Source organism: Macaca thibetana, chromosome 16, assembly GCF_024542745.1.
Source record: "Macaca thibetana thibetana isolate TM-01 chromosome 16, ASM2454274v1, whole genome shotgun sequence".
NCBI classification, from domain to species: Eukaryota; Metazoa; Chordata; class Mammalia; order Primates; family Cercopithecidae; genus Macaca; species Macaca thibetana.
The window spans coordinates 29,172,448-29,194,435 of record NC_065593.1 but is presented as its reverse complement, the minus strand read 5'-3'; the positions used below and the strand labels follow the sequence as shown (position 1 = coordinate 29,194,435).

General features: G+C 45.3%; 1 long non-coding RNA gene across 1 annotated transcript in view; it reads left to right on the top strand.

Annotated features, from left to right (window-relative positions):
* LOC126938400 (uncharacterized) overlaps nucleotides 1–9,747 on the top strand; it is a 71,065-nt gene extending 61,318 nt beyond the window's left edge. The window contains exons 2-4 of the long non-coding RNA XR_007720082.1: nucleotides 5,109–5,405; nucleotides 6,644–6,740; nucleotides 8,914–9,747. This is a non-coding gene — a long non-coding RNA (uncharacterized LOC126938400). The remainder of the gene's footprint in view (nucleotides 1–5,108; nucleotides 5,406–6,643; nucleotides 6,741–8,913) is intronic.
* Nucleotides 9,748–21,988: the final 12,241 nt, after the last annotated feature.

The window sequence follows — 21,988 nt, the reverse complement described above, 5'->3', positions numbered from 1 at the left end:
TAAGCCTGTTGTTGCCGGCAGGGAAGTCTGTCTGGGAATGATGCCCGCACAGAGGGAAGCTGATTAAGAGATGAAAAGAGACAGATTCTTGACAACATTGTTGGAGCACCTGGATCCAGATGTGCCTGAAGCTACCCCCAGACTTTCCAGCTATAGAAGCCGGTAAATTATCTCTTCTGCTTAAACTGATTTAAATTGTAATTTATTATTACAACTGGAATAGACCTCATTAATACAGATTGGAAAAGTGTCTTAAATCCTCTTTTTATTCTCATCTAGCATCTAACAGGGCCTGACACACTGTAGTTATTCAATAAATATTTTGAAGGAATAACTTACTATAAGCACGGCAAGAGATTAACAGTGTCTAATGCACTTTAAATTTTTTTTCTTTTTCTCTGCAAATAAATGTTCGGTATATATTATGCATGCAACGAGTGTTGATTGATCCCAGTTGGCTGAGATTTATTTCTTCTCTTCTTCCTCCTTCTCTATTAACTCCCCCTTAAGGAGGCCACTGCCTCTCATCCCACCCCCTTTATGGCTCCTGAATTATCATTCTTTCATTCTTCTTTCAGTTAATAATTGCAATGAGATGTAATTTATCATTCAGAATAGGTCCATGTCCTAAGTCTCAAAATAACATGGGGAAAAAGTGAATACTAATATATAAAATCATAGGTGTTGTGTATGCAAGGGGAATGGATTTCAGCCCACTGTGTTGCTTATACAAATCGCTGGGTTTCACATGACTCTCCAGAGAGGGAAGGGAGCCGAGTGCCTAGAAAAGGTCCCCTGTTATTGCCTCACTCATCATTACCTTGGGAAATAGGATATAATATCTTGAAGCAGCAACAATGGGAGAAGGCTGTAGTCCCCCTTGGGTTCTCCTAGTGTTGGACACTGACTAGCCATTGAAAAGAAACTTTTTACCATAAAAAATTTTGAACTCATATAAAATAGAGACAATAATGTAATGATCCACTATGTATTCATCAATCAGCCTCAGTAAATTCATGGCCAATCTCTATACCCACCCACTCTTTCCTTCCCACCTCCAGTTACTTTCAAGCTTATCATTTTATATGGAAATATTTTAATATGTATTTCTAGGGGATCAAAACTCTTTTAAAAACCATAACCATTCTACCACGATCACCCTGTGGTAAGTCACTATAGTAATGACCTTTGATGAGCCATGGCCATTAGTGTTGGTGAAGTCCCCTCCTACAATAACTCTAAACTGGACAATGTGTCTCTCTTTGGTCAATGGGACAAGAACAAATACAGCACAAGGCAGAGGTTCAGAAAGCACCTGCCCATTGGAGCCTTTCCTATTTTGCAGCTTTCTATGAATGCTTCTGCCACTGTATGAAGACGTGAAGAAGCCCAGGCTAGCCTCCTTGAGAATGAGAGACCACAAGACCACAAAGAGGTAGAGAGAGAGAGAGAGAGAGAGAGAGAGAGAACAGCCGTTTCTGTTGAGGCTCCACACATATGAGTGATCCCAGTCACACCATATGGGATAGATATGAGCCATCCTAGGTGACAGTGCCCATATTTGTCCACTGGCAGAATCATGGGTAGACAAAATCGTTGCATATTTAAGCCACTGTATTTTGGGATGGTTTGTTATTCAGCAATAGCTAATTGATGCATACACCCACCAAAAAATCACAGTAATTCCTTAATTTCATCAAATACCTAATCAGTGTTGACTTTGCCTTCCTTGTCTCATAGACTTTTTTCTTTTGTACTTGCTATTATCAGGATCCAATAAGATCTATCTGTTTTGATTGACATGTCTCTTAACTTTCCTTTAATCTATAGTTTTCACTTCCAATTCCAATCTTTTTTTCTTTCTCTCTGGGTCCTTTTCCCAGAAGATTTTCCCATAATCTTATTTTACTGAATGCTATGGTGGATTCCTATATTCCTAATTTCCTGTAGGTGGGGAGCTAGATATATCTGGAAGCTTGATCAGATTAAGGCTTGATTTATTTTTGCCAAGGTCGCTACACAGGTGGTCTTCTGTTCTTCTATGGAGAGGTATCAATGTCTAGTTGTCTTTCCTAGATCTACTAATCCATTAGTTGCTACAAAATGATACAGCAGTTATTCATTCTTCATTTATCATTTATTTGTTATTATTTATCATTTATTAGTACTGTGATACTTCTATATAAATTTCTTCTTATAAAGTATTTGGTTACCCAGTGGTATCATTTGTATAGGAAAGGCAGGATAAATGTTTGATTTTTTCCCTGTATTTGTCACTTTTCAAAATAATGAGTATCATAATAAACTCATTAATTTAAACATTTTGATGTATTTTAAAACAGGGTAGTTATTGTTCTTATTGATGCTTAAATTATACCATCTTTGACCAATGGGAGCCTAATTATTTTGGCTCCCTTGACATTTTGACAAAAATCCAATAATCTTTGATAATGTTTGGTAGTTTCCTTGTTTCTAGTTTATTTTGTACTTTTTCTTCTCCTGGTTTTAGAATTAGCCTTTTTCCCAAGGATACTCAGTTTCTTTTGACACAGTTATACACAATGTTTCATAGGTTAACTATGATAGAAAAAGCCTTGATAGGCTTTTTTGGTAGAAATGAAAGGCCAAATATTTTCCAGGAATATTGGAGGTCAAGTTGCTTGGCACAGATAGGTGGTTTTCTCTGAAATTAATTTGGAAAATTCTATCAGGTGAGAGCATATAATTTTTGTGTTTGTAAAAAGCAATGGCCAATAGAGATAACAGTTTATGAAGAACTACTGTTTTCTATAATGAAGAAGACATCTTATCTTTGTAAACAAAGGAGCAAAGGAAAGCGTGATTTCAGAACTGCTTGATTCTATGTACTGGAGATTCAGATGTGGGAAGGCACTCAGAAGTGTGACTTTTGGTCTCAGTCCTGTTTGGAGCCCTTAGCCCTAAGTCAGAGAATGTACACAATCTACCTGGGGAGGCTGAGTTACCCACTGAGGAACAGAGATGCTTGGGAGTTCCACTGCTCCCAAGACAGAATCCTGGGTCTCCTACTAATACCTAAGCACTTCACTTTTCTCAGACCCTCTTTTCTTTTATGAGGAATGGAGATAACTACTTCAGAATGCGTTTTGAGGATGAAAGGAGATGACCACATGAGACAGCAACAACTTGTGCTCAGCTTGGGCTCTTTCCTTTCCTTTCCTTTCCTTTTTCCCTTTCCCTTTCTTCCCTTCTTTTCTTTCTTTCTTTCTCTTTCTTTCTTTCTTTCTTTCTTTCTTTCTTTCTTTCTTTCTTTCTTTCTTTCTTTCTTTCTTTCTTTCTTTCTTTCTTTCTTTCTTTCCTCCTCCCTCCCTCCCTCCCTCCCTCCCTCCCTCCCTCCCTCCCTCCCTCCCTTCCTTCCTTCCTTCCTTCCTTCCTTCCTTCCTTCCTTCCTTCCTTCTTTCCTTCTTTCCTTCTTTCTTTTTTGACAGAGTCTCGCTCTGTCACCCAGGCTGGAGTGCAGTGGTGTAATCACAGCTCTCCGCAACCTCAACCTCCTGGACTCAAGCAATCCTTCCACCTCAGCCTCCTGAGTAGCTGGGACTATGGGTGCCTGGCTATTTTTTTTTCTTTTGTAGAGACAGGGTCTCACTATGTTGCCCAGGCTGGTCTCAAACTCCTGAGCTCAGGCAATCCACCCGCCTCAGCTTCCCAAAGTGCTGGGACTATAGGCATGAGCCACCACTCCTGGCCAGGCTATTTTCTTTTGTGTTTTCCATCATTGCTTAGGAGCTCTACTGCACCCAGGCTTTTTCCATCTGCGTCTTCCCCCAAACTAAAGTACTGTGTGTGTCAGAAAGCCCTGTCACTTCTCTCAGGGTACTGAGGTGGGAGGGAGGAGGCAGTGTGAAACCTCAACCCAGAGTCTGTGAGTTTCCAAAGTGGGTCCCCAGGTTCACATAGCCACTTGTGGGTTTCAGCAGGGTCTGGGGTTTGTTCCTGCTGGGAACACAAGATGGTAAAGACTTCCTGACCTCCTACCCTAGATGATGATGATGAATTCGATGATGCCAGCAGTAATAATTATAGATAACATTGACTGAGCACTTTGTATGTGCCAGGCTCTGTTCTAAGTATTATATATGTGTTTCTAGTTGTTCAAGCTACCATCATCTCTCTTCTGGATCACGCAATAACTTTCTAACTGGGCTCCCTGACTTTGCCCTTGCTGCCCTACTGTTTATTCTTCACAAACTGCCCAGAGAGATTCTTTTAGAACACAAGTCAGATCATGTCTTTCAATGATTTCTTATCTTACTCTGAATAACAGACAATGCACAGAAAATGGACATCTCCAGGCCCCTCATCATCCAATCTCTCACTATTTCTCTGGTCTCATTTCTATCCTATAAAAAAGAGCATTTCCCTCTTTAGCCACACTGGCCTCTTGGCTATTCCTCAGCTCTGTCAAGCATGCTCCTGCCTCAGAGTCTGCGTAGGCTGTTCCCTCTGTGTGGACTTCTCCCCTTCCCATCCCATTCTCTCACTTCCTTCAGGTCTCTGCTCAAATCTCACCTCCTTGGTGAGCCTTCCCCGATTATTCTGTATAAACTGGCGTACCCCATTTTGTCAATTTATACTCTCTTTTCTTCATCGTATTTCTTCCACCATCCATATTATATATTTGCTTCTTTGCTATTTTCTGTCTTTGCTTCCTACAATGTTAACTCCATGAAAATAGGAATGTTTATCTGTATGTGAAGCACATAAGACAATGACAGGTGCATAATAGATAATCAATAAATACATGTTGAGTCAATGAATGGCTATTAACTCACATAATAATCTCAATAGGTATGATTATTTTTCCAGTTTTTCAGAGGAAGAAACCCAGGCAAAACTACAACTTACCTTAACCAGCAATTTGCCTAAGACTACATAGCAAGAAAGTGAGAAGATGGGATTGGCAGACAAAACTGGAAAATGGGTACCAATGCTAAGAATCCATGTGCCACACCTACCTCTTTCCTTTCCTTTTCTCTGCTATGGTGTTTTATAGGGGAATCCTTCCTCAGCAGGATCCACATACACTGGAATTCTGCCCTGACCCCATGTTTGCCTCTTTGCTCTAGAATTTAGGCTGGACAAAGCAGAAGGAAATCCAAGGTCCCGTTGACCTCCATGACGAACAGCAGCTCCATGCATGCCACTTTCTTACTGCTCAGAGCCTGCTCAGGCTATTCCAGCAGAAGGATTCTCCATCTCTGCAGACTCACCTGCTCCACACACTATATGGCAGATGAAAGAAGATGAAGGAGAGAGGAGGCAGCCTCGATAACTTCTCTGTTCCTTCTGAAAAATGTCCTATCTACATCCCAGAGACCTGGAATGCACAGAAATGTAGGGGAGAAGGGTCTAAAGCAGAACAGGTGACCAGGACCATTTGATGCTGCCATTTTAACATATAAAAATGTCCACATTAACTTTTTTTGGCTTTGTGTTTTCATTTTTTTAGAATTTATTTTTAGATTTGCAGCCAGAAAAATTTCCTCTTTGTAGTGTACAGTTCTGTGGGTTTTTACAAATGCACAGTGTCATGAATCCACCACCACAATCATGATACAGAACACTGTCATCACTCTTCCAAATTCTCTTGTAGTCTGCCTCTTTCCCTAAGCATCTCCCTGATCGTCACTGATACTGTACTTATCCCTATAGTGTTCCTTTTTCCAGAAAGTCATATAAGTGGAAACATACAGTATAAAGCCTTTTGGGTCAGGCTTCTTTCACTTAGTAAAATGCATTTGAGGTTTATCTATGATATGGCTGCAGATATCAGTAGTTTGTTCCTTCTTATTGCTAAGTAGTTTTCCATTATATGGAGATACTAGAGTTTGAGGATACCATAGTTTGTTTATCCAGTTCCCTATGGAAGAGCACTCGCAATGTTTCAGGTTTTGGCAATGATGAACAAAGCTTCTATAAACATTCGTGTGCAGGGTTTTTTTTTTTGTGAACATACATTTTCATTTTTCTTGGGCAAATACCTAAAAGCAGGATGACTGGGTCATGTGATAAGCGTATGCTTAACTTTATAATAAATTGCCAAATTGTTTTCTAGAGTGGCTGCACATTTTGATTTCCTGCCAGTAATGCATAAGAATCCCATCTTCATCAGCGGCTCATTCGTATTGTCAGCTAAAACAATTTTTTTAGCCATTCTAGCAGGTAAATTGTGGCCTATGACTAAGGATGTGGGCATTTTTTTATGTACTTATTTGCCATCCTTGTATCTCCTTCAATGAAGTGCCCAAATGCCCCTATATCAAAATTGTTGCCTTTTTTATTTATGCTAAATTGTCATGTATCCCAAGAACTTTGCTCCCTTGCCTGAGAAGCCTACAAAAGAGCACTGTTGCTCCATCAAGAACCTTTGCCAAGTATTGAGAAGGATGGTGGGTGGTGGGTGTTATCTAGAACTGAGAACCACAGCGGAGCTATACTCTATTTTTAGTAGCTGAGAAAATTATTTGAGACCATCTAGTCCAATCTGGTTCTTAGTAATAAGAAAACTGAAATCTAGAGGGAAGTTTTTGCCCAAGATACCACAATTAGAAAGTTGGCGAATTGGCTCAAGGACTTAGATGAACTGACTTTATTTCTAAAGGTTCCAGGCTCTCTCTGCTGTAGACCTTAGTGCTGTGGAAGATGCTGAAGACATATACGTGGTCCCAAGCCCTGGAAAGTTTTTGGGAGAAATGAAAGTAATGCAGGAAAATTTGAGGATGAGAAGATACACATGGACATGTATTTCTGCACTGCTGAAAATACTGGAGGAAATGGAGTGAAATGATGGAGTTAGTTAAGCAAAGCTTCCCAAAGGAAGGAAACTCTGGGGTCCGATTTGGAAGGAAAGCGTTAAGTCCATGTGTTGGTCCCTGTGGCCACGTGTGAGACTTCCATCTCACAAGGGGCCGTGTAGACCAAGAGTGCTCACCAATATATACAATAAGGCCATTTTCCTTATCTGGCAATATGCACAAGCAACTATAAGGCTCAAAGTGAGTTTTTCTTGGTATATTTTGTGGTGAGTTTTCAGCTCTAACTTAACTTCGAATCTTCTTCATTGCCCTTATCTCCTGGGCCTCAGGTGGGGAGCACCTAGGTGACCCCATCCTTATTCCAAATCGCAGCTGCCAGAGCTTAAATCCAGTGAGCAGCAAGCTTCTCAGATTTGCTTCTAGTTGAAATCAATATTTGCTGAGAAGATTGCATCTTAATTTCAGCGGCCAGTTCTTGGGGCGAGAATTGCTCTAAAACAAACCTCCAAACCCGCAGACTTAATGTGTCCTAGTTCAGTTGTTTAGTAAATCTCTCTGTACAGAGAAAAATCCATTAGCTGTCAGGGGCAGGGATGGGGGTGGGGAATGGGAAAAGAAAGCGAAAGCCAGAATGAGGCCTCAGCAGCAGAGATGGGACTTACACAGCCCAGGGCACCCACGTGAGTCCTCAGCCACATCCCTAGGCCCAGGCTAGGACTTCCCCAGCTTGCTGCAAGTCAGGAGGCACAGCCAGTGTGTCACTGACAGAATGAATGGGAAGTGGAATGAGACCCCCTTCCCCAGCGCCTGCCTGGGGAAGTGTTTTCTAATTGCCAACTGTCCCGTTCTAAATCTACAGGAAGGCGATCGATTTTCTTTTCAGCAGGACTGGGGGAAAGCAATCATTTACCCCAGAACATGGGCTTTAATGAATCCGTGAAACATATGAGGTCACCCTGATTACATCTTTCTCTGACAGCCTGGGATGGCTTTGCAGCTCTCAGAGGACCTCCTGAATTAGGAGGTTTTCAGAATCTAGCTCCCTCCTGTGCTTCCTTCAATCTGTTGAGTCAGGTTGTGTTTTGGGGCTTTTCTACTTGGAAGGCAAGATGCTCGGGTCCAGGCTCAGCCTTGGATACATTATAGTGAGGCAGCGAAAGCCAGCATTGAGAGCTGTGGCCTCTGGAGTCACAGTGACCTGAGTCAGAGTCCAGCTTTCCTACTGTCTATCTGTGCTTCTCTAGGTGGCAGATTTAACCTCTCTGAGCCTCAGTTTCCTCAAACCTCTATAGGGCAGAGTTGTTGTCAGGATTGAAGGTTATATATTTAAAGCATCAGGTATATAGTCAGTGGAGAAGACAAAGTAACACTAATTGCCACTCTAGCATTTGTTTATCCTCTCTATATAATGGACAGAATATTATTTGTTTCACAATGAAGAAAGAATAGAGAAGGGGAAGGATGAACCTCCTATGATCTGGAAACTAGCAAGAAATTGTAGTATGGGAGGTCCTTCCTTTGTCAAATGCTAAAGATAAAAAATGAACTCAACAGATAGGAACAAGATCTGCAGGAAATGGTGGGGAAATCATGCCCTTTTGCCCCAGAATGGTGCATTAGAATCCTGGACTATTGGCTCCACACTAAGACCTTCCATGTTTAGCCTATCTCTTAATTTTAGAGCAGAGGGCAACCAACATCTAGAGGGGGACAGAAACTTGCCTGGAGTCACTAGCCAGCTGGTAATAGTACCATCTCAAATCCAGGCCTACAGACTCGAGGTCGCCAGCCTTTTCTCCCTTGGTAGATTCCCACCTTTGCAAACTGAGGTGATGCTGATGAAAGGGGAGGAGGGAGCAGAGAAGAAGAGGTATTTTTACCTTGAATTATTTTTATTAAATGTCACAACGGCTTCGAAGCACTTGGGATCCGAGTAGACAAATCAATGAAAATAATTACAGTGAACATCCTGCCTTCCCACTTCCCTCCTCTTTCCACCCCCGCAGCTCCCTTGAACTCACAGAGAAGCTGGCTAACTTAGCCTTGCACTCTAGTCCTGGGGGAGCAAGGGCTACAGCCCCCTCTGACCTCTGCCTTCTCTTCATTTTGTTTGTAGGAAGCTTGACCCTACTCAAGTCTCAAATACTGGAGAGAGAAGCAGCTACAGCAGCAGCAGCAGCAGCAGCAATAGCAGGAAAAATGAACCAGAGGCCAGAGAGACACAAGCAACTCCTACAGGGATGTACAAACTGGGAAGAAGACTTTTATTCTTAGAACCCATTTATGGCTTAGAAATACAATTTCCAACATGCCTTATATTTCTAGTCAGGTGACAAGATTAATCAAGGGCACATGAATGAAGTCTTCAGGAATTACCCATCCATCCCATCCATCCATCCATCCATCCATCCATCCATCCATCCATCCATCCATCCTTCCTTCCATCCATCCATCCTTTCAACCATTCAATGACCATTTACTGAGGATCTACAGGAAATGGCATTGTAGTGGCAGGGGTCTGATAGCCCTGATTCAAGTTCTTACACTGCCATTTAAGAGTTAGCTGTGTGTACCGAATATCTTCCATCTGCCCTCCAGATCCATTCCCTACTACCTGTGCCAGTGAGACTGACCTGTATTGACTGAATTGGTGGGCTCAGTTTGTCCCCTGGCTTATGATTGGGTTCATGTCATAGAAAGCACCAACAGGAGATGGGAGGGAGGGGGAAAAGTGAGGTTGGAGTATTTAATTCTCCATTCCCCCCTCAACACATGGTGTCATTCAGCTAAAGGCCATGACTGTTGATAGCTGGCCCTCTCTACACAGTCCCTTCCATCCTTGGGTTCTAGGAATCAGCTAAAGACACCTGTAGTTACCTGCCCCCAGGTACTTCCACATCTCCGTTTATTTCTTATGCTCTACGTTTTCACAAATAAACCTTTTATTAGACTCTCCTCAGTTTATTTCCATTTTGGTCTGTCTTTGGCTTCCTGATATACACTGTGTGACCCTGAGTATGTTATTTTACCTTTTTGAGTCTTGATTTCTGAGTCTTGATTTCTCTTTGGGTAAAATGGGGAAATCAAATACGCTTTGTAGGATTGTTGGGAGGCTCAGGGCAGATAGGTACTGTGCCCAAGTTTGCTCAGCTAGTTAAGGGGAAGATCTGGCAGGTGAAATGAGAGAATCTAAGCTGTAGCCCATCCTTCTCACTATACAGTTCGATATGGGGTCCTGGGTGGCCCTAAGCATTTTGGGATCAGTGGCAACAGAGGCTCACATTAGTGAACTCAATGCCCTCTCAAGCCTCTCAAGACCCTCCTGGCCAGGCTGGCATTGGTATCTTGGGTTCAGGTGGTGGGGGCTTGAGGTGCTGTGATGGGGAGAGAGCATCCTTCTTCCTGCTGCTGCAGGAGAGTCTGTTAGAGAGGTTGGGCTGTCAATTCCATTCAGTAGTGACATTTGAGGAAAGGATGCCCTGGTGTTGGCTGATGTTGTCAAGGAAGTACTTGTCAAATTTCCCTCTTGGCTGAGCAGATGGGGACGTAAAGGGAGGGGGAGCTGGTATTTGTTGCATGATCTCTGAGTACCAGACACTTTACAAATGAATTCTCTCATTTAATCTCTCAGTAATATATGAGGTGGGAAATTTCATCCCCATAGTTCAGGAAGGAAACTGAGGCAAAGAAAGCTTAGACAGCTTCTGCAAAGTCCATAGCCAGTAAGGCTTTGGATAGGCAAGACGTAACTCAAACCCTGTTTCCTTTGCAAAAACTTCACTCTTCCTATGATACAAGGATAATCAGCAAGAAAGTCTATTTTATTTGCTCAGCAATTTATAGTTCTTCCTACAGCTTCTGGGATTTGGGCCCATCAATTTCACTTTCCCAGTCTCTCACATTTCCAACCTTACTGTCTTCCTTGGCTCCTTCACCTCAACATAAGAGTGTACTTAAGTCTCTTGTGTCCTTGAGATATGTGCTTGCTCAACCCTGCTGCTTCTCCCAGTCACCACCTTTTCTCTTCCTTGCCCTACTGTACTCCCTTATCTCCCAGACTGTCCTCACCTATTGGAGCCAGGCTTCTGTCCTCATCAAGCCTTGTCCAACCTATGACTTCCTGGTTGTCAACTTCAGTGGGAATTATGTAGTTCTCATCTTCTTCAGTTTCATTCATTCATTTATTTGACAAATATTGTTGAGTTACTACTATATGTCAAGCATCATTCTAGGTCCTAGAGATAAAGAATGAACAAAACAGAAGCGAGTCCCTGCTGTCATAGCACCTACATCCAAGTGGACCAGGTTGACAGACCACACACCATCACAGAAACAATGAGGCAGTGGCAGTCAGTGCTATGGAGAAAACAGAGCAGGATGAGGGAGATAGTAGTGGAAGAAGCATAATGTTTAGGTGGTCATGGAAAGTCTCTCTGAAAAGATGAAATTTGAATTGAGAACTGAAACAAAACAAGGGAGGAGGGTAACTGTGTGGATGCTGGGGTGGAGGGCTCCAGGTGCTGGAGCAGCAAGTGCAAAGGTAGCAACACATATGGTGAGTTCAAGGAGCAGCAGGGAAGCCAGTGTTTCTGGAGGAAAGTGAGTCAGGGGACAGTTGTATGAGATAGGGTCAGAGTTAACAGGGACATGCCATGTAGCCTTTCAGGCTGGGGTGAGAACTTCATCTGTGACTTTGAGTGAGAAGAGAAGAAATCAAAGGACTGGAGCAGAGAAATGAGTGGTCTGACTTACATTTAAAAGCATCCTTCTGGCTGCTGTGTAGAGAATAAACTAAAGGGGGCAGGGGTGTGACCAGGTCCCTCTGCAACATGAGACATTTGGGGCTATTTCCCCCTTCTAGAAGCTCTATGCCTCTCATCTGTTACCTGCCTCCCTGACCAATTCTTAGTCTTAGTACGCTGCCCTTCCCTTTTCCTATCAATGGATGTTATCAGCCGCACAGCTCTGTCCTTGGTCCTGACGTCCCTCAATTACTCTAGTAACAGCTTATACCCTCCCTGGCTTTAACTGCCTGAACCTACAGGACTCTGCAATCCCTATTCCCAGCCCAGGCATTGCTTCTGCACTCTAGATGTGTTTATTCATCTGTTTTCTTGACTCTTCCACATGGGTTCCTCATCTCAAGCACCCATTTCTCACAATGTATTCATACCTGAATATTCTCTTTTATCCCCCAATTCTGCTCCTTTCCCTGTATTCTCAGGCTCTGTGTAGTCCCCTGCATTTCCCAGTCACACACGCTGGACTCCTGGTCTGTATCTTCTATATCCCACTGCTTCTCCTCTTCCTAAGACCTAGTATCTCCTAGGCCAACTCCTCCCTCTCCACTTCTACCACTACTTCATTTCAAGCATGTATCATTACTTATGTGGATCAATGAAGCCACCTCCTAGTCTGCAATCTCCCCTCGTGAACTCAACTTTGCTCCACTCCCCTTCTCCGGGCTTGATCTATGAAACACATCTTGTTATGAGAGTTTCCTGTCTAAATTCCCCACCAGCCTCCAATTTGCTTTCAGATATTAGCTCATATTTCGAGCTTCATCCCTCAAGTCCTCTTCCAAGCACTTTAGGATCCAGCAGTTCCCACCTTCTCATTGTTCCCCAGGTTCCTCAGCATTCCTGTGCCTCTGTGGTTTGTTTACGTGGTTTCTTTACACTGTGACTCCTCCCCCTTCTCTGCCTGATAAACATCTTATTTTCCTATAAGATCTCACTCAAAGGTCACATCTTTTAAAAAGTATCCCTCAAATTTCTAGGTACAATTCTTAGCTCCCCCTTCCATAGGTCTGAAACCCTTGGTTCCTATCTTTATTTATGAAAGCTCAATTTGTGCCAGGCACTGTGCTGTGATGAATTTTTATAACTCCAGTCCTGAAAACAACTCTAGAGAATAGCTAATCCTCTTCCCATCTTGCAGGTGAAACAACAAAGGCTTAGAGGGGTTAAGTAACTTACCCAATATTTTAGAGCGCCCACCAAGGGGTGGGGGTAAAATTGAACCCAAGTCTTCAGGATCTAGAGTCTCTTTGCTCTGTGGCTTTTCCCTTTTCCTTCGGTAGTGCAGTGTTATCATTTGTTCTTATGTTTCCTCCCCTGACTACGTTCTTCAAGAGTGAGCGCCATCGAGAAAACTCTATCCCTACTGTCTAGCATGGTGCTTGGCATGTAACAAGAATCTACCTAGCATTTGTTGAGTGAATGTGTGTGCACATAAAGAAGGAAAGGCAAATGCCTACCCTGTCCCCGATCCCATGGAATTTTCACAGCAACCCTGAAAATGGTCATTAGCACTTTCCTTTTCACAGCCCAAGAATGTGACACTTGGAAGTACAAAAGAATAATAAAAGAAGAAAACCCAGAATTGAAGCTTTGTTGTTTCTTTGGATTTGAGAAATCCAACACTTAAGGCCTCGGGGTTGAGCTAAGACAGTTCCACGAGCAACTTGCCAAGAAACAAGAAGTTCCCCGAGAGGATGAAGTAATGTTTCCAGAGCTAATAAAGCCAAGGTTCTTACTGCATCCTCCAAGGGAGAGAAATTAAGAGCGCAGCCACAGTCCTCTTTGGCTCCAGGTGATCACAGAGCCCAAAGTCAGTCCTGCCAGGGGATTTAATTTGTGCGCCCCCCAAACTCCCACATCTATTGAGTGCTGACAGTGTGTACCATGTTGTGCAGGGCCTGGCCAAGTGGCTGAGTTAATACCACTGGCTAGTTGTAACATCATGGGAAATAAACTCTTTAAAATAAAAAAAAGCAAAGTATATCATTGCAAGCAGAGAAAAAAAGGATCGTTACAGATGCATATTAAGTATATCTGACACTGTGTATAATATATTTTCAATGCCAGGCAACTTGTTAGTTTCCTAATATGTGTATTCTGGAATGTTTGCAAATATGTTATGGAACTCGGTAAACAACTCTGCAGGCAGGCTGGAGAGGCTGTTCCCATTTTAAGCTGATGTTCTCTGTGGCGTTTAAACTTTCTTCTCCCTCTGTGAATACAGGCCTGGCTCAGTAGCTGTGAGAGAAACACATCTCACCATCATCCTGTTTTTTCTATCACAGAGGGACAGAGAGTCAAGAATCTACCAGCTCAGTGTGACAAACTCCCTGTGAGGGGTGCAGTCTTACCCTCAGGCTGTCTTAAAATCCAGAGCTACGGGGGCCTATGGAAAGCACTGAGTCCTATGGCCCACTTATAGCCAGAAGAATTGAGGTCCAGAAAGGAAATATACTTGCCTAAAGTCACTGGTGCAAGGTGATGGCAGAGTGCAACTTGACCCAGGCCAGCCACAGTATTCCTAGACATTTTGTTCGGTGGTCAGAATCTAGGGAAGAGGTTGCATCGGTACCCCAAACCACTGCATTTTTTATAGAGGCCAGAACCAGAAATCAGGGAGGGAAGGAGGAGATGGCCTCCAATTTTCAAGCCTCTGGGCAGATGAAGGCCCCTTCCTTGTCTCCATTTTCCTCTGAGCCTTGCAAAGAAATTGGCTTGGGTGCAGGCACCAGCCACAGCCCTGCTGTGATAAGGCTTGGAACCCCAGTGGGGCAAAAGCCACCCTGAGCTCCTTCTCTCTGGCTGACTTGCTGTCCTTTGGCCTAAGAACCAGAGCCTAGAGAACTCACCCAGAGCAAAGGAAATCCCCACTCGACTTGGTTTTCATAATCTGCCTACAGATCTTGACTGGTTAACCTGGTGGGTCATTTTAATTTTCCCAAAGCTTTTCGACTTCCTTTGGATTCTTAATCAGATAAGGGGATCTTTGTGTGTATGTGTGTGTGTGTGTGTGTGTGCGCGTGCGCGCACGCGCGTGCACGTGCCTGGGCTCACTTAGTTCTCCTCCCCCTTCTCTCTTTCCCTCTCTCCCCTTGCCATGAGCCATCTCTCTCTCCCCATAATCACTTTCCATCTCTTCCAGAATGCTTAATGGAGTCTAGAGACAGAGGAAGGAGGATTTCATCTCAAAGCGGGAACCAGCACTTGCACTTCTCTTCCTGTTGTTTTGAAAGTGGATTTGGCGTTGGGAGCGAGTGTTTCTTGGGGGAGGGAGAGGGACTTCTTTCCACTCCCCCTTTCTCCCTTCTGGAAAAGGTTTTTTTTTTTCTTTGCCATCCTCTGCTCTGTTGTCACTGGCCCCACACAGCTGCCCAAATCCAGTGCTGTCTGTGCTCATGGACCAGCTTCAGACCGAGAGGAAGAGAACCTATGATTGCAGGGAAAGAATGCTGATGGCTGGTGGGTATCCTGGCAATATCCAGGGAGAGGGACCCCAATCCTGTGCCTCAAATAGCCTGTCTCCTAATGCTTGTTGTTGGGAAGTAGTTGTCTTCCCCTCTGAGCCTGTCTGCCCAGTGAAGTGCAGCTCTGTTGGTGTCAGCTCCTTCTGCTTGTCCAGAGAATGCCCAGGCCCCTTGGCCACAGAGGACTCTGCACCCATCCTGGCAGAATGCATTCTTCGCAGGCCTGGGGAGCCTTGCTCTCCTGTAGGAGAGAGTTCAGCTCAGAACAACAGAAGTGGAGTAAAGGGATTCAATGTTTTCTTTGCAGATCCTTTGTGTGCCACTGTGCCTGGCATGGTACTTGAATGCAATAGCCACTTAATAAGTGTTTGTGGTTCTGAACTAAATTACCTGTTGGTGGCCCTGGGCTGGAACAGATCACCTACATGCCGTTCTAGCCCTGAAAGCTACCAGTCTGACCATGTATTATATGTTCTTACAGCGAACTATGAGGCTATGTGCTACTATGCACCCACAGTATGCTTGGCACTGTGCCGGGCACTGCTGGGAACTCAGGGGTGCTTAAAGCATAGATACTGCCTTTGGGAGCTCTCTTCACAGGACTGCATTGAGAAGGAGGTGAAATCAAAAGTGAGAATGCCAGGGACAGTTCAGCACAGATCAGCGCTTTTCTTATGTCTTACAGAATCAGGATTTCATGCCGTTATGATCCTTAGAGGATCCTCTTGTCTGACTCCACCACTTACAAATGAAGAACTTGAAGCCCCAGGGATGATTTGCCCAGGGCCCTACATCAGTCTGAAACAGTTAGGAGGCACACTCAGGGTGGGGGACACCCAGAACAGTGCTCCCTCAATAATAGCAGGTTGCCACTGGCCAGAGAGGTGGACACAGGAAACATCTTGCATATGCCACACAGAAAAGGAGTTTACGGTCTTGTTCTGATTCCAAGCTGGCTGCTGCTGATTCCCCACCGTGGCTCTGCCTCTCTGCCTTTGCTCTTTGAGGATCCTGTCAGCCCTCTGGATAATGTTCCTGCTTCTCTCAGCTCCCAGGAAACTCATTCCTGAGCTCCTGTGGTCAGCACTTCTTACCCGGCCTGGCCCTGCTTCATAGGTGGAGCTCAGACCCTTTGGACAGTGTTGAGCGTATACCAGGGGCACAATAAATATGTGTTAATTCCCCACCCTGGCATCTAGTGATGCCAGTAGTGTGCCCCTGACTTGGTAGTCTGCCCTGTCCCTGGATCTCCCGAAGGTCCTATACTTCTTTCTGTGGCCTCAGCCATGCTCAGAAGAGGACCAACTCTGCCCCTTGGGATGGAGGAATGTGAAAGAACCCAGCTGAGCTGCTGGTCCAGCTCTGACCACTGGCCCTGGCTCTTGCCAACTCTGTCATCAAGGGCCTGCTTGGTACTTCTGTTTGGAAGCTATGTCCCCTGGGATAAGGGCTCTTCCAGGAAGGGGGTCTTGTCCCTGCAGCTGTCTCCTTACTTTTTGCAGTCATATTGCCCTATCCCCACCTGCCCAGACTTCAACATTTCACCTGCCCCTGCTCCTTCTGGTCACCTGGACCTCCTCCCATCGAGGCTGCAATGTCGCTTGCTGCCCAGTTACAGCCATCCATGGTCTGGACTTCAAGTCTCTGACTCACAGCCAGCAGGGAAAAGCCAAGTCCCCAGGAATCTTCAGGCCTGTCTGCAATTCTAAGTTCCAAGGAGGACAGGCAGGGAGAAAAGGAATTTCAACAAGTACCTTCCTGTCTTGCCAGCTGAGGCCTGAGACTGAGGTGACTCTGGTGGGTGGTCACATACTGGCTTGATCTCTCTCTGGGAGGGAAACTGGCAGAGCATCTAAGGGGCCGGAATTCCACTGGGAGTCTCTGAGCTGCTTGTTTGGGGCCCATGAGCAAAGGGGCCTGGGGTGGAGAATAGGCATTCCTGGCTCTGTTAGCATTGCCTCTTCCCAGCCTCCCTCCCCTTCTGACCCCATGTTCACTCTGCTTCCATTATCAGCGGGTGAAGTGGAAAATAACCTGGCTATTAGGGGAACGCACATCTCTGCTCCTTTCTCTGGCTGCTAATGGAACCAGCAGCTGTCCCCAGCCATGTGTGGCTGCCCTGACCCTCTGAGATTGGGGGTGGAGATTAGCCATGGGAGAGGACTTTGCTCAGTTCTATTTCCCACGGGGCATGGTGCTGACATCATGCAGGGAGAGTTGAGAAACAGAGCAATTGATTTGGAGGTGGAGACTTGAGCATAATAATCACAGCTTTCATTTGTTGAGCTCCTCCTGCAATTCAGGCAGCATGCAAGTTTTTCTAGTTGTATTATCTCATTTAATCCTCTCACCAACCCCAGGAGGCAGGTAAGGAATTACTATCATCTTCCTTTGTGGGGAGTGAAGCTCAGAGAGGTTAAGTAACTTGCTCACAGTCACATAGCTAGAAAAGGCAGAGCTGGGAACTGAACTAGGGCTGCTTTGACTCCCAAGCTCTTTCCTGGTGCTGCAGGAAGATTCCAGGAGGCTATAGATGTGCTGTCATTCCCATAGCACAGTGCCTCACACCTGATTCTGCCTTGGGCAGGTAAGGAAGACAAGCAGGATGTATTTTCCAAGGGGGTGCATTTTCCAAGGTCAGTTGAGACCCCAGAGCCAGAGAACCTATTGGAATCTTGGTTGAAGAGGCACCTGGGTCATATCCAGGAAGTCAAGAATGCATCTCACAACTTTTGAACTGTCTTCCAAGTTACTTTTGCCTTTTCCTTATGGTTATACAATACAAACTGTGTGTCTATATCTACCCTTAGATGGGTTGATCACTATGTTGAGCTCAAGAAATCCACCTCTAGGAAAATCCAGTGATAAGCCCCATGTTTAGTGGGTGGGTAAATGTCCTTGGAGGTGGACGCTGGGAGTTTCAGAGCCAGTTGGAGCACACAAGAGGATGAAGCTGGGCATGAGAGGAGCCTAAGGCTGTGCAACCTTGCAGAGAGCTTGGGGGCCAGGTTGGCAGTGCCTGGTCCTTGGCATGGGCTCAGGGTGGATGCTTGAAGGAGCTTCATGGGTGCTACATCATGCATGTAATAGGTGTTCAATAAATACTTGGATCAAAAATAAATGAGCTCCCTCCAGAGGAGATTTTGAGCACTGCTGTATATCAGGCACCCTGCTAGGCATTCTCTATATTCTATATTGAATATATATTCTAAATTCTATAATATATATTCTATGTTGTCATATATATAACATGTATATGTTATTTCAGCTAGTCTGGGCTTTTTGTCAAAGCAGGGCCTGAGCAACACCGAATGTCCCCGGGGGAAACCCCCACTACCTGCAGTGGCATGAGTCCCTATCATTTTTCCAGTTCTCCTGGGGACTCCTATGGAGTCCCTTCTCCACCCCTGTCTTCAGCTTACCCTCACTGCAAACTTCCACTTGTGTGAGGCTGTGAGGTGTTTCTCTTGCCGCCACAACCATTCCCTGAGGAGGCAAAGTGGCCAGCAGCAGGTGCAGGCAGATAATTCCTGTCATCTTCCTCCGGTTCCTGCACCACGCGCTTCAGAGACTTGTCAGGACGGTGGGACCACGGACTCCTCCGGTACGCGGACCTGAGCTTAAGTCCCAGCTGGCTGCCATCCTGCGGGATTGCTGTGTAATCTTAGGCAAGCCACGGCACCCTCTGGAACTTGGTTTTTTATTCTGAAAATTGATGGGGGTTGGAAAGGACTCAGTGGCTTTGCAGGTCTTTCCCTGCATGTCTGTTTTGTTCTGTGCGTCTCTCTCTCCCTTCACCAGAGGCAGTTAATTGCATAGGACTTGTGACTATGGCTCCACCACTTTCTGCATCTTTGACATTGGCAAGTTATTAACCTCCTCGAGCCTCAATTTCTTCATCTGCAAATTAGTATTCACCTTTTAGTTGTTGTGAGGATTAAATGAGATCATGTGTATAATCAAGTAAAGCACTCAATGCAGCGCCTGCTGCAGGGCCAGTGCTTGGAAGACGCTCTGCTGATGTTTAGTCCTTCTGGTCCTCCTCCCCATCTTCTTCCTCCTCCTCCTCACCAACATCATCACCTTCATCAGGGAGCAGCACAAGGTTTTCCCCCAGTCATTGCTCCCAGCATCCCTGACAGAGCAAGTTCCAGCAGAGGACTGATTAGGGAGCCACCAGACCCTGCTCTGTTCTCTTGGAAGAGGCAGGCCCCTCTGCTTCAGCACCATCTCACTCTCTTTCCAATCATCGGTATTCTTTCACCCATTTTAAAATCCAATGTTTTTGGCATGGTTTCAGCCAGCCCTCTTCCAGGGTCAGGGATGGACTGTCTGTCTCTGAGATTCTGGGAAGTGGAATGGGGATGGCCAAGAAGAAACCAGTATAGATGAGTGTATAATCCCTACCATCTCTAGTCCAGGAAATGGTCCTGGGGCAGGGGCTGGTGCAGGAGAAGGGGACCTGACTGGGGTGGGCTGGCCAGCCACGCAGCAGCTCTGAGGCCCAAGACCTTGAAGCTGAGAAGATTACCTATGTCCCTGTTCTGAAAGATGAACAGGTGGGACTGGAGGATCTCTGGGGTCTCCATCAACAGAAGCAAACATGGGTCCCGTGGCCTGATGACCGAGATTTCCCAACACTGTCAGTGTTTTCTCTTCCTACCTCATCCTAAGCCTGGCCCCAACCAAGGGCCTCAGCCTTGTAGTTCAGTAATCCCTGCATATTCTATCACCAGCCTACATTCATGGAGCACACCCAGCAAAGCCTGCAGATGTTTGGTGGGGCTGCAGGGCACAGGACCTGGAGAATAGGATTGGCTGTATGGCACAGTGGAAATTGCTCAACAGAGACCTGAGTTCTTCTTCCAGCTCTGACATGATGATTTGCTGCCCCTCTCTGGGCCTCAGATTCCTCATCTAGAAAATGGGTGAGTAGGGCTTGATGGCCATTAATGACTTTCAGCTCTATTTGTCATTGTCTCTGAACTCAGAGGCCTCAAGTTATAGCCGTGGTAGGGATGCCCAGGGTTCTCCACTGACCTCAGACCCCTTCCTCCTCCCAGACCCCAGATCCTTGTCTGGAGAGTAGGAGTAGGAGTTGTCATTCTCTCACTGGAAAAAGGGCATTACTCTGCCTTTTCTCTCTCCCTCCCCTACTTCCTTCCCTCCTTCGTTACTTCCCATTCTCGCAGATTGATTGTTTACTTCTGTATGGCACTGAGCCCTAACCCTGGGGCTTGGGGTGTGAATATAAATATGGACACCTTCCTCACCTTCAGAGGCACCTGTTTTGGTGGAGACAGTACATGTGCACACAGTCATGGGACGGTTTGGGTGGTGAGGTGTATGCCAGGTACTAGAGGCCATGGAGGAAGAGAGGGAGGACTGGGAGGAGATTGGGAATCTGCACAGAAGAGGCAACAGAACTTGATCTTGAAGGAGGAGCAAGAAAACTTCAGGTTAACATGGGAGAGAAAGAGCACATGGGCCTGAGGATGGCCATGTGCCCAGGCACAAGGGCCTAAGGGACAGGAGGAGTGTTTAGGGGAAGAGGGTCTTGGTGGCGGGAGTGTAGGTTATGGCATGCATGGGGAAGTGGAAATCAGGGCTATAAATGAGCCACAGACAAAACAACCTGGCCCTGATCAGGGAAGACTGAGGACTTCTATCCATTCTGTGTGGGCCATCTGTCCATTAATAATAATAGTAATAATAATAGCTAACATACACAGTAGCTCGCTCTATTTCACAGGCTGTTCTAAGCATTCAACACGTGTTCCATTGAGGAACCTCTATAAGGCCAACTTCTGTTAGCCTCGTTCAACTCATCTTGCAGATGAAGAAACTGAGGCATGGAGAAGTTACTTGCCTAAGGTGACACAGCTGGCACGCAACAAGAATTCAAATCCAGGTAGTCTAGCTTCAGAGCCTGTGCTCTGAGCCACCAAGTCAGGTGGAATGCAGCCTCCTGAGGGTGTTAGCTGCAACAAGGCAAGGGTTTTCACACAAGGTTGGACTCTCCTTCCCGCTGCACCCCCTCATCTCTCCCCTAGTTTGTCAGGCAGACAGGTGAGGGACAACAGCCAGGAGCCAGATTTCAGGGGATGGGGGATGAGGTGGTGAGCTGTACCCAGTTCTGAACATCTGCCTCCATCGTGATCTGATTACTCCATCCTCTCTCTACTGACAGGAGATAGCACCTGCTTTCCATGGTCTTAATTTAGCCACATTTTTGTTTTTGTTTATTTAGCATGAGAATCAGCCTTTCCTGATTTGTCAACAGAATGGAATTTCTCTTTCCTGAACTTGTGTGTTTTTTAGATTTGAAATCCAAGGATAGGAAGAAGTGACCCTTATGAGCAAGTGAGAGTGGCAGGTGAGGAGGTGGGGGCAGGTGCTTGAAAAGCCTCACTGCTAAGCCAGGGAGAGCATTGGCCACTGACACTTACTTCCCCCAAACTTCCAAACTCCAAGAAATTCCCACTGCCCAGCAGCTCCAGTCAATAAGGCCCACATTCCCTGATGTATTAATCAAGCCTCTTCCTGATTTCAGCCTGAATTCAAATCCCACCTCCACTATTATGAGTTCTGAGACCTTATCTGAGAACTTGATCTTTTAGAGCCTTGGTTTCCTCATCTGTAAAATGTGATTAATAACACTTGCTTTTAGGAATTTGTATGACATCAGTGATATTCCATTAAACCTCTAACCTGGGACCAGCACACAGTAGATGCTTAAATGCTTTCTTCATGTTTAATATGACCCTCCCTAGACCCCTGAAGTATGTATTACATAGTACATACTTAATACATACATAATACATAATGAAGTATGTATTATTGTCATCCCCATTTTCAAGATAAGGAAACTGAGGCATAGGGTAGTAAAATTAACTGCCTAAGGTCACGTGGCTGGCAAATGGCA